Here is a 10,603-nt window from a genome sequence, read left to right on the forward strand (position 1 = left end):
GACTAGCAGGTGGCGTAGTGGTTAGGCACTGGACTCCTACATGGTTGACCACAGTTTGAGTCCTGGACCCAGCAGCTTAAAAATCCCACCAGGGATGTGTGCGTGCATGCCCAAAATCCCCAGAAGAGACAGAAGAGAAGGGACTGCAGTGTGGCCATCCCCCCTACCCTGCCCCCCACAGGGGGTGATTTCTCATTTTCCCTCTCTCTGTCAAGCACACATGCCCTATGGCAAAAAGCTAAAATAGTAATAATTTTTTAAAAGTATGGGAAAGAAACAGGCAAATTGCTAGAGAAAGTTTCCTCCAGAGGGAGAAGGAAGAAAAATGTTTATTTCCCTAATTAATATTCTGTTTCTCTTAAGATTTTCACTTGAAAATTTCTTTATGTATATGTTTTTAAAATATCTGTGCTTTTAACATAAAGCATCTTGTTACATATGATATTTATTAGTAAAGTATTTTTAAAGTATCTTAGTTTTATTCTCTAAAATTATCTTCAAACCTTTAGTACATTTTTTAAAACCTTCAGTTGCTGCTTGAGAGTCCGAGAAGTCCACTTGTTGACCCAGCAGCTTAAAAATCCCACCAGGGATGTGTGCGTGCATGCCCAAAATCCCCAGAAGAGACAGAAGAGAAGGGACTGCAGTGTGGCCATCCCCCCTACCCTGCCCCCCACAGGGGGTGATTTCTCATTTTCCCTCTCTCTGTCAAGCACACATGCCCTATGGCAAAAAGCTAAAATAGTAATAATTTTTTAAAAGTATGGGAAAGAAACAGGCAAATTGCTAGAGAAAGTTTCCTCCAGAGGGAGAAGGAAGAAAAATGTTTATTTCCCTAATTAATATTCTGTTTCTCTTAAGATTTTCACTTGAAAATTTCTTTATGTATATGTTTTTAAAATATCTGTGCTTTTAACATAAAGCATCTTGTTACATATGATATTTATTAGTAAAGTATTTTTAAAGTATCTTAGTTTTATTCTCTAAAATTATCTTCAAACCTTTAGTACATTTTTTAAAACCTTCAGTTGCTGCTTGAGAGTCCGAGAAGTCCACTTGTTTCTTTTTCTTTCTTTTTATGGAGAACTTTTTGCTATAGGGAGCATGTGTTTGCCAGAAAGACAGAGAGAGACAGAGAGACAGAAAGCAAGAAATCACCCCCCAGGGGGGATGGCCACGCCGCAATCCCTTCTCCTCCATTCTCCTCTCGGTATCTTGGGCATGCATGCACACGAGCCCAGCGTAAGTTTAAACCACCAGGTCTGGGACTCGAACTGCGATTGACTATGTGCGAGTCCAGTGACATAGCCATTACACCAACTGCTTGTCCCAATCCACTTCTTTCTTAGTACTATCAATAGCTTGGCATTGTGTGTATTCTGTCTCATTGCTTTATTCTTCTCCCTCAGTTTCAAGTAATGGAGATCCATTGCTGTCAAGACAGTTCAAGTAATAATAGTAACATTGGTAACAGCTGTCTTGAACTGGGTTACCTGGAACACAGAGACTGAAGCAAGCAGGAGTTTTAAAGTCTGAGCTTTACTTGAGAAGTGCAAACTTAAGGGATCTGCAGAGGGGAAGGAGGAAATGTATGTGAAGACTGCCGGGAATGAACGGGATGTGCAGCATTTCTGCTTTGGCTCCTGCCTCGCGGGAGCTGTGAAGGGGCATGGACAGTCGCTCAGCAGGTCCATGAGGTGCTACTGACAGGTGTCACATACAAACTATGCCTCAGAGCTGTGCAGGGATGCTGGAGGGAGCTGGGTATCTGCCTGGTTCCCTTGCATCACTCTCCCATTGACCAGAGTTTTCTCCACTGATATTTAACTCCTTGTCACTTTCAGGTTCCACCATGAGACACCTTCAGTGACTGCTCAGCGTGTTTGGCCCAGCTACCGAGGGTGGCCAGTGGAGAGGATCTTGTACTCCCAGATATGTGGGCTGCCTCGGACGTGAAAGGGAGACAATCTGAAGAGGGGAGTAAGATTCGTGTCTGATATATCAGAATGGTGATGTGCTGATCACTACAGTCAGATTATCTTGCAGAAATCTCTTCAAAACCGTATGAGGTCGCTCTTACCAGCCTCAATTACAACCAGGAAAATATAAATAAGTGGTGAACTGAGATTTTCACATAGGCAGTTGGACCCTGGAACTCACACCTCAACCACTATACTTTCCTTTTGAAAGCTCTGGAGATCAAGGGGTTCACTTAAAGTGATCGGATTCTAAGGAAATACACAGTAGGCTGTCCTGGGAATGGGCAATGGGAACTGTACTGCCATTAGTCACCAGGCCAGCTGAGAAGTCACAGGGTCTTGTATGCTCAAGACTTAACTGCTTAGATTATGATTCCTAGCTTGGTTTTCTGTGTCATCTGTCCCTTCTTCTCTTTTGACTAGTATTAGTAATAACCTTCCCTCACTTTCTGTGTCTTCCTTGACCCTTATTCTACTCATGGCATTTGCTCAGATTCTGCCCCTGTTTCTTGCTCTTCCATTTCCACATTCCCTAGGACTCAGCATAGTAGTTAGGGGGTACTGGTTGCAAACAACAGAAATAAATCTACTAAATTCCATGAAGAGTGAATTCATCAAAAGCTATGGGTAGAGGGTCAGCAAATGAAAGTTAAGGTGGCTGGATCCCACATGGGTGACCATGCATTTCGAGTCCCTGACCAGCTGGCTTGAAATACACCAGGCATATATGCATGCATGCCCAAAATCCCAAAAAGAGTATGGAGGAGAAGGTATTGTGGTGTGGTCATCCCCCTTGGGAGTGATTTCTTTCTTTTTCTTTCTCTCTCCAAAGAGTGCATGTGCCCTTTGAAAAACAAACAAAAACTATGGGTAGATTATCTATAGAACCCTCCTTGATATTTATGAGATTTAGGAATCTCCAGAAGGCCTTAGGAGCAAGCCCTGATGAACATCCCTTATATGTATCAGTCCTGGACTATTCATCGTCTTTTCTGTCTTTGCATTATCTGGCCCAAAATTCAATGCCCTGCCAAAAGATCGGATTGGTCAAGTGTGAGGTACCAGCCCTTAACAGTGCCAAGAAGTAATAGGAGAATTACTTGAATGAGTCTCCATTGATGCTTGGATTCACTTTCCCAACAGGATTGCACATAATAGCGGAGCTAATTGCCTGTGAGGATATTAGGATGCTAGAAGGAAGTGAGGAATGAATACTGGGAAGACGCAATATGACAAACGTTTCCCAAGCCAAGTCATCTTTTTGCTTAGTGCAGCTCACATCTCATCATTTGTTGGCTAGTTTATAAATGGGTTATTCTATAAAGTTGTGGCCAGCCTTAATGCATTTCAAAATAAAATATAAATGGCTTTCCAATTATCTTCTATTGAATTATTTATGACAGCACTTCCTTCTGTTTGCACATCTTACATCTGATCATGGAAAATGTATTATAACTGTAACTTTTTTTACAGACAAAACTTTGGCATCATATTTATTTACAAATTCTTCTTCAGCATTGGTCTTTTATTTACTACTGTGGCAGGTGCTACTGGAGATAGAGAAATACCAGATAAGATGTGATGATTGCTTTCTAGGTGCTTAGACTTGAATACAGGAAAGATAATACAAAGTAGTATAGATAAAAGACTATGGAACAGGGAATAATCAAAAATAAAAAGTATATCTATGTGTGCAGAGGTGGTGGCATGGTTGAAAATGTAACCTGTACTGATGCACAAGGATCTAGGTGAAATGCATAATTTATGTTTTGCATGAAAATATTTGATCTGAGAAACAGATGAAATTGTGGTTGGTCTATGTCCAGACTGTGTTAATCTATACTACAGTATTTGCTATTCTTTTGCTCCAAAGGATAGGACAGAGATTGATTTAGAGCCTCTATCTCTTCTTCTCTGTGTTGCATCAAGATTTTGTCCCAGGATCATCCCCCTTGCCGTAGTCCTGCTAGGCAGCCTTGCAGGGAGGTGCTGCACTTCTGCCATTTGTAAACGGCATAGACCTGGCCCACCTGTCTACTGCTATCATTTCTCTGCTAATGTCATGAAACGCCTCTGGCAGCATAAATAACTTTATTACTAAGCTGTAAAGTAGAGCAAGTTATTAATATTGTATGAATTGCATTCTATTCCATTTTTTCCCTCTAATGGGGAGACAGCTCACTATATTCTGGAATATATATCCTTAAAACTGCTGAGTAGCATGTGTTGAATGAGCTGAATTAGGAAGGCCCATTGCTGCCAGAAATTTGGATGGCAAGCTTGTTTTAATAAGTTCAGGTTTACTTCTGAGATCCTCATTTCCTTTAGGAATCCAAATGATTATAGCAGCCTAACTCTTAGCAGTAACTACAAGAAATCAGATTTTACTGTGAAGCATCAACTGGCCTGCAATGGATGATAGGACACCTGGGGCATTATCAAGAGGCTCATGGACTGCTTTGTTATGCGAGGTAATTGACGCTGAAAGCTTCTGAAAACTGAGGTTTATGGGACCAGGCATGAATCAATTATGTTTGGTTTTATCCAAGATATTTGAATAAGATATTGGTTGGCATGCTCTAATATCATACAATGAAGCCTAGGTTTTGGCAAGACATTAACCTCCTCTACAATTAGCAGAAGTTAAGTAAGAAAGGATAAAAATAAAATTCCTTCTAGATCTTTGTGGAACAGAGGAAGAAAGGGTTTATAGATACCATGGACTGAGCTTTGTTTGATATGGGTTTCTTTTTCTTAGGCCACTAATAACCACATGTTAAATATAATATTCTTTTTTTTTTAGAGAGAGAGAGATTTTTGCTATAGGGTGTGTGCACTCCCAGGACAGATAGAGACAGAAAGTGAGAAATCACCTCCTGGGGGGGATGGCCAGGCTGCAATCCCTTCTCCTCCATTCTCTTTCTGGGATTTTGAGCATGCATACACACATGCCCAGTGTGAGGTTCAAGATATTGGGTCGGGGGCCAAACCGCAGTTGGCTACGTGGGAGTCCAGCAATGTAACCCTTACGCCATCTGCTGATACCAAATATTCTCTTTCCTGATATTTGGAGACTGTGAATCCATCTTACCCTTTTTGGTTGCAAAATAAAATCGTCTGCAAAACTCAGAACACTGGGTTCTAGTCCTGGATTTTTCCACCAGTTCACAATTTTCAACCTATACGTCCCCAATAACAACACTTGACTGGCAATACTGACTTGCACAACCCTCTCCCAGGATTTTTCCAGGGAGTGTTCAATCCCTGGCTCACTAATCAGAAACAGAACACTCCTAGCAACTGCTCAAGAATGAATCCCAGGATGCTTAACTTTCAAATATCACTATTATATTAGCAACAAACAACTTGTGACATACTTCCAAGTGATTATGACCTATCAGGTAGCTTAACACTTGCTGGGATCTGTTGTACCCACAGTCTGCCTGGCTGTGAATGAATCACACAATCACTCTGTTTTACCCTTACTTACAGGCCTCTTCCAGCTCTAAAACTCTTCAAGCACTCTTGTTTAGCAATAACCAAGCCAAATGAGGTTACTCTGTGTTTTTACATTGCTAATGCCCAAATTGCCTTACTTACTAAATCTTGAAATTCTCTAACACTAAATTCTGAATTTGACAATGGCACAGGGACATGATTTGGCGTATGTATTTATTCTCACCAGCATTCAACTCAAGAGCTGTAATTACTCCCTTGAAGTAATTCTAGCTTTTCAAAAAATGTCCATGTTAGATCTATCAACTTATAATGCATAATGAATGTATCTGTATTATGACATAGATATTAGTGTGATGTAAACGGAATATTTATATTTGCAGTTCATTCCAGTCACTGGGGTACTAGCCTGGAGTTCCAGGAGAGCCAAGACTGTGGTCCGGTGTATTTGCTGCCTTCAGAGCTGGGCACAGAGAAGTTTAGTATAAATTGTTAGGTCAATTAACAGCTCCCAGAGTGATGACTCGGTACATGAAGTCGAGGTTTTTTGTCTTTTATTTACTTGTCACCTAGACTCTTTTTGTTTATGAGGAAAAAAAAAACAATCTGAATGAACTTAAGCAAGAAGGAAAAGATGCTGTTTATTGGTCAACCCTAGATTGAAAGTGTGTGCCTGGCCTTAGGAGCAGCACTGTGGGGCCCAAATTGACAGGCTTTCCATTTCCCTCTCTTACCTTTCACATATTCTAGTTCTCTCCATGATGACAGATATGGCCGTAGGAAGCATCTTGGTCTGCATTTAGTTTTACTATCAGAGAGACTTTACCATCAGACAGGGACAGCCTCTGTTCCTAGTTTGCTCTTGGATTTTACCTGCTCTTAGCAACAAAGTTTAGGACTAAGGGCAGAGTTCAATAGCAGGCTTTGCTAGATCATGTCAAAAGCTGGTTAAAGAAGATTTCAAAAGGATATTTCTTAAGCATCGTGTCTTAAATTAATTTGACAATCTTTTGACGTAAGGCAAAAACGTCCCCCCACCCCCAGTCTGGTCTGTTGATATTCATATCTTGTCCTTCCTGAACAAAATCAGAGCCTTTATGCACCATCTTTTCAACTTTGATTTCTTCAGATTAGAACAGAGACTTAAAGACACCCACAATCAATTCTTCTAGATGTTTAAGATTTCCCCTTCAATTGTGTGTAATGATACTTCTTAGAACAGACTTGACAGTTGCTTTGTTTCATGATTTTTCTTTATCTGGTTTTCCCAAAGCTTTCAGGATATATTTTCACATAAAGTAAAACTTCCCTTTGCTGCTGCACTCATTTTATGTTTGTTTAATATTTAATGCAACTACATGCTTACAGTAACTAGCAAAACTGGCATAAAAATGTGAGGATAAATGCAATAATTAGTATACTACTCAGAAGAAGCAACTCAAGCATGCAGACATCCTGAGAGGCTGAGCAGGTGCAGGGTTTGGTAAGTCCTGCCTGCCATCCGGTCATTTCTATAGAGGAATGAAGAGCATCTGTTGGACTGGTTATGTGGGTTTAACAAAGGTAACTTCTCTGCTGTGGAGTTTTCACGTGTGGGGAGGGACAGATATGCACAATTAGAAACGTAAAATGCAGAATGTGGTGGGCTGTAATAACGTGTGTACTACGAGAGCAAGGTGATTCTGCCCAAGGGAAGGAGCGGAGTCGGAGCTGCTTCTCTAAGAACAGTGCAGGGTAGAAAGGGAACGCCAAGTACTGAAGCAGGGCCGTACAAATGAACATCGCAGAACTCGCTGCCACTTTACTGCTTGAGGGCCCTGAATTATTAAACCTGAAGGAATGGGAGGCCAACAGCTGGTGTGGTGGTTAAGTGCCGGACTCACTCCTACATAGCCAACCATGGTTCAAGTCCCAGACCTGGAGGCTTGCTTTCACTCACACGCTCTCTGTGGTGAGTGCATGTTCCCTATAGCAAATTTAAAAATAATAGTAATAATAAGTAAAATTAGGAAAAAAAATACCTGACGAAATGGGGCTGAACAGTGATATAATGATAAAACCTGCTGCTCTGTAAAGGCGCACATTGGAAGGTTCCATGTTCCAGGTTCCTATCCAAGATCTTCCTAAGGACGCTGGGCATGTGGGTGCCTGTGATCTGGGGCTTGCTGAAACTGGGTGTGGATCTCAGTGTGAAGACCCTTGTGGGTATGGTCTCTGTCTTTCTTACTCATGAAAGAAAGAAATAAAGGTTAAAAAAAAGAAACTGAGGAAATGCCAAAACAAATTTATGAAAACTGTGATGTGTGTAAAATGTTTTCAGTTAATAAGTTAAAGTCATCAACACAAAACAATGCTATTCATAACAAATCCCAGGATTTATTTTTATCAATTTTTAATTATTTTTTAGAATTATTTATTTAATTTTTATTTATTCATTTATTTATTTTAATTTGGTCATAGAGAGAGACACACACAGAGAGAGAAGGAAAGTTAGAAAGCAAGCCACCAGGTCTGGGACTCAAACTGAGGTTGGCCATGTGAGAGTGTCCAGCACCATAATGACCATGCCACCTGCTGGTGCCAATTATTAGTTTTTTAATTTCCAGAGAGTATGTAAATTCACCAGAGAGAGAAAGAGAGAAAGAAAGAACACTTCAGTGGGGCATGGTCATGCCACAATCCTTTCCTCCACTTCTCCTTCTCTTCCGAATTTGGGGCATGCACACACGTGTGCTCAGCATATTTTTCAAGTCATGATGGCTGGGATTTACACCACAGTTGGCCATGTGGAATCCAGCTCCCTAAGCTGCTTGGCTATGATGCTGGCCTGGGATTTATTTTTAAAAAACCATCTGGATAGTATGGACCAGCAAAGGGGCTAATTTAAAATTGTATGGCAAGTAGTTGAATATCTTGTTATTTATGTGAGTCTATGTATAATATCATTTGCAAATAAGGCCAGAAGCCTAACTTGGGTTATAAATGTTAAACCTCAGTGAATGGCGGTCTTCTAGGCACACCTCCATGCCCACATGTTTCTGGAACATGCTATATTAAGGTGACTGCAAAGTGAGGGTGGCTGAGGATGGGGTGATATGTAAGATACATTTTTAAAGAACTGAGCAATAATTGGAGATGGTACAAATCATGAGGAACCTTGCAGCTGTGCTCAGAAACTTGGAACAAACATAACAGAGATCTCAACAGTTCCTCTCCCTGAAAAAGCTATTGGCAGTGACAAGCTACTCAATAATATTTGCATTTTCTCATTCTTCATATCCCTTTCTTATAAGACTGGGATCCTTTCCTATAAATATTGAGTGGACTCAGAATTAAACATCAAAACATCATGTACCTATCAAACTGAGTCACAAAAACACTGAAAAATAACCTTGGTTGAGTAACTTGGGATATGGAATGATCTAACCTTAAAGATGAAATTTTGGCTTATGCTGAATATGAAAAATGTCCCAGAAAATACTCAGCACATGAAGTTTGCACAAATTCTGATCTAGATAAAGCACCCTAGGATCCCACAGGTTCTGCTGTTCTCCTACAAGCTTCTACCATCATCACTCACTCTGACACAATCTACAGGGGATTTGGCCGGTGATGTCTCTCCCTCCTCTGGCGCTGTATCTTTACCCTAGCAGGCATGGCCCGTGGTGATAGATGTCATAAACATGCACAGACAGCACCGACATAAAAAGGTTGTGGTGTCTCAGAGAGAAAAAATAGTAGGAAGAGTGATGGTAGCTGTCAAAGAATGTGATGATCAAGCCTATTTTTTCACACTTGCTAATAACTCCACACTTTTCAAAGAAAAAAGGAGTATATGTTTGGGAACATTATAAGGGAGAGTAACCTTTAATTGAAGGAAGTATATCTGACAGTAAGTCATGGACGGATTTTTAAGAGGGATGAATACTGCTATAATGAGCTCCCATAAAATGGAAAATATCATGAGGTAGTTGACAGTTTTTCAAGCACTAAAACATTCCTTTTAGCCCTGAGTCATAGAGTGTGATTCTTTCAGGCTTGACCAGGCACTGACAGGGCTAACATGTTGACTCTCAACACGATTGACTGAATGGATTAAAGAAGATTTAAAAATATACCTGACATTTCTAGGAGTCATGCGAACATAAAATGGCTTGAAATTTTGATTTTTACTTATGTATCTTGATTAATTTTATTTTTACGTGGAATTAAAAGATCTTATTTAAATGATTAAATGACAGGATTAAAATTTTAATTATTGATTAGTAACGTGGTAGAATGAAAAAGCATGCAAAATGGTGGATGGAAAGAAGTAATTAAATGTGAAGGTCAAACTGGGAGATCTTTACATTAATGATTACACTGAGACACCTGAAGAGGCTCTGGAGTGGTGGTTTGGCTTTAAGAAATGCACTTGCATGGCCAGTCCCAGGAACACCTTCCTTATTTTGAGCTTAGAGATTTTATCTACCAAGTTCTAAAAAGCAGACAGCAGCTCTTCTGTTTATTATAGACTCATGAATGGATCCAAAATATCATAAATGGAATGATAAACATCTTACTATAGATATTTCCCTTCATGTCTACATCACCCTAGTTATTTGATTGAGATCATTTAACTTTAATTGTATTATGTATTGTTACTGCCAGTTACCAACAATAGTTTTGCATATATTGATCTGTGTTTAAGTAAAGGTGGTAGTTCACCAAGGGCAGTATACTTTTTTACCTTGAACCTCAGTAAAAAAAATGATTTATATGCCAACTAAATACGTATCAATTATAAACATATTCATCAATATGCCTACATTATATATTATATGTTAAATTTGGGTTGTTGGAAAAGTCATGATGCATTTTTGCATGAAAAGCAGAAAAAATATGTCAGGAGTTTTCTGACAGCCCAATAAATATGTATTTATACGTATTCTATACAATATTTGTATAAAGTGTGTATATATATATATGTATATATATATGTGTATATATATACATATATATATATATAAAACTAATATATAACTTTAAATACATATAACATATATATTGGGTCATCAGAAAAGTCATGACGCTTTTTTTCTTTTTTTTTTGAGAGGTTTTTGCTTTAGGGTGTGAGTGCTTGCTGGAGAGACAGAGAGAGACAGAGAGAAATCAACCCCAGGGGGAAT

The 10,603-nt window shown here is 39.5% G+C and overlaps 1 pseudogene; it reads right to left on the bottom strand.

Annotated features, from left to right (window-relative positions):
* Positions 1 to 1,840: 1,840 nt before the first annotated feature.
* The window catches only part of LOC102472283 (NAD kinase 2, mitochondrial-like), a 36,937-nt pseudogene continuing 28,174 nt past the window's right edge, over positions 1,841 to 10,603 (bottom strand).

The sequence above is a fragment of the Tupaia chinensis genome, unplaced genomic scaffold, assembly GCF_000334495.1.
Source record: "Tupaia chinensis unplaced genomic scaffold, TupChi_1.0 Scaffold145685_1, whole genome shotgun sequence".
Classification (NCBI taxonomy): domain Eukaryota; kingdom Metazoa; phylum Chordata; class Mammalia; order Scandentia; family Tupaiidae; genus Tupaia; species Tupaia belangeri.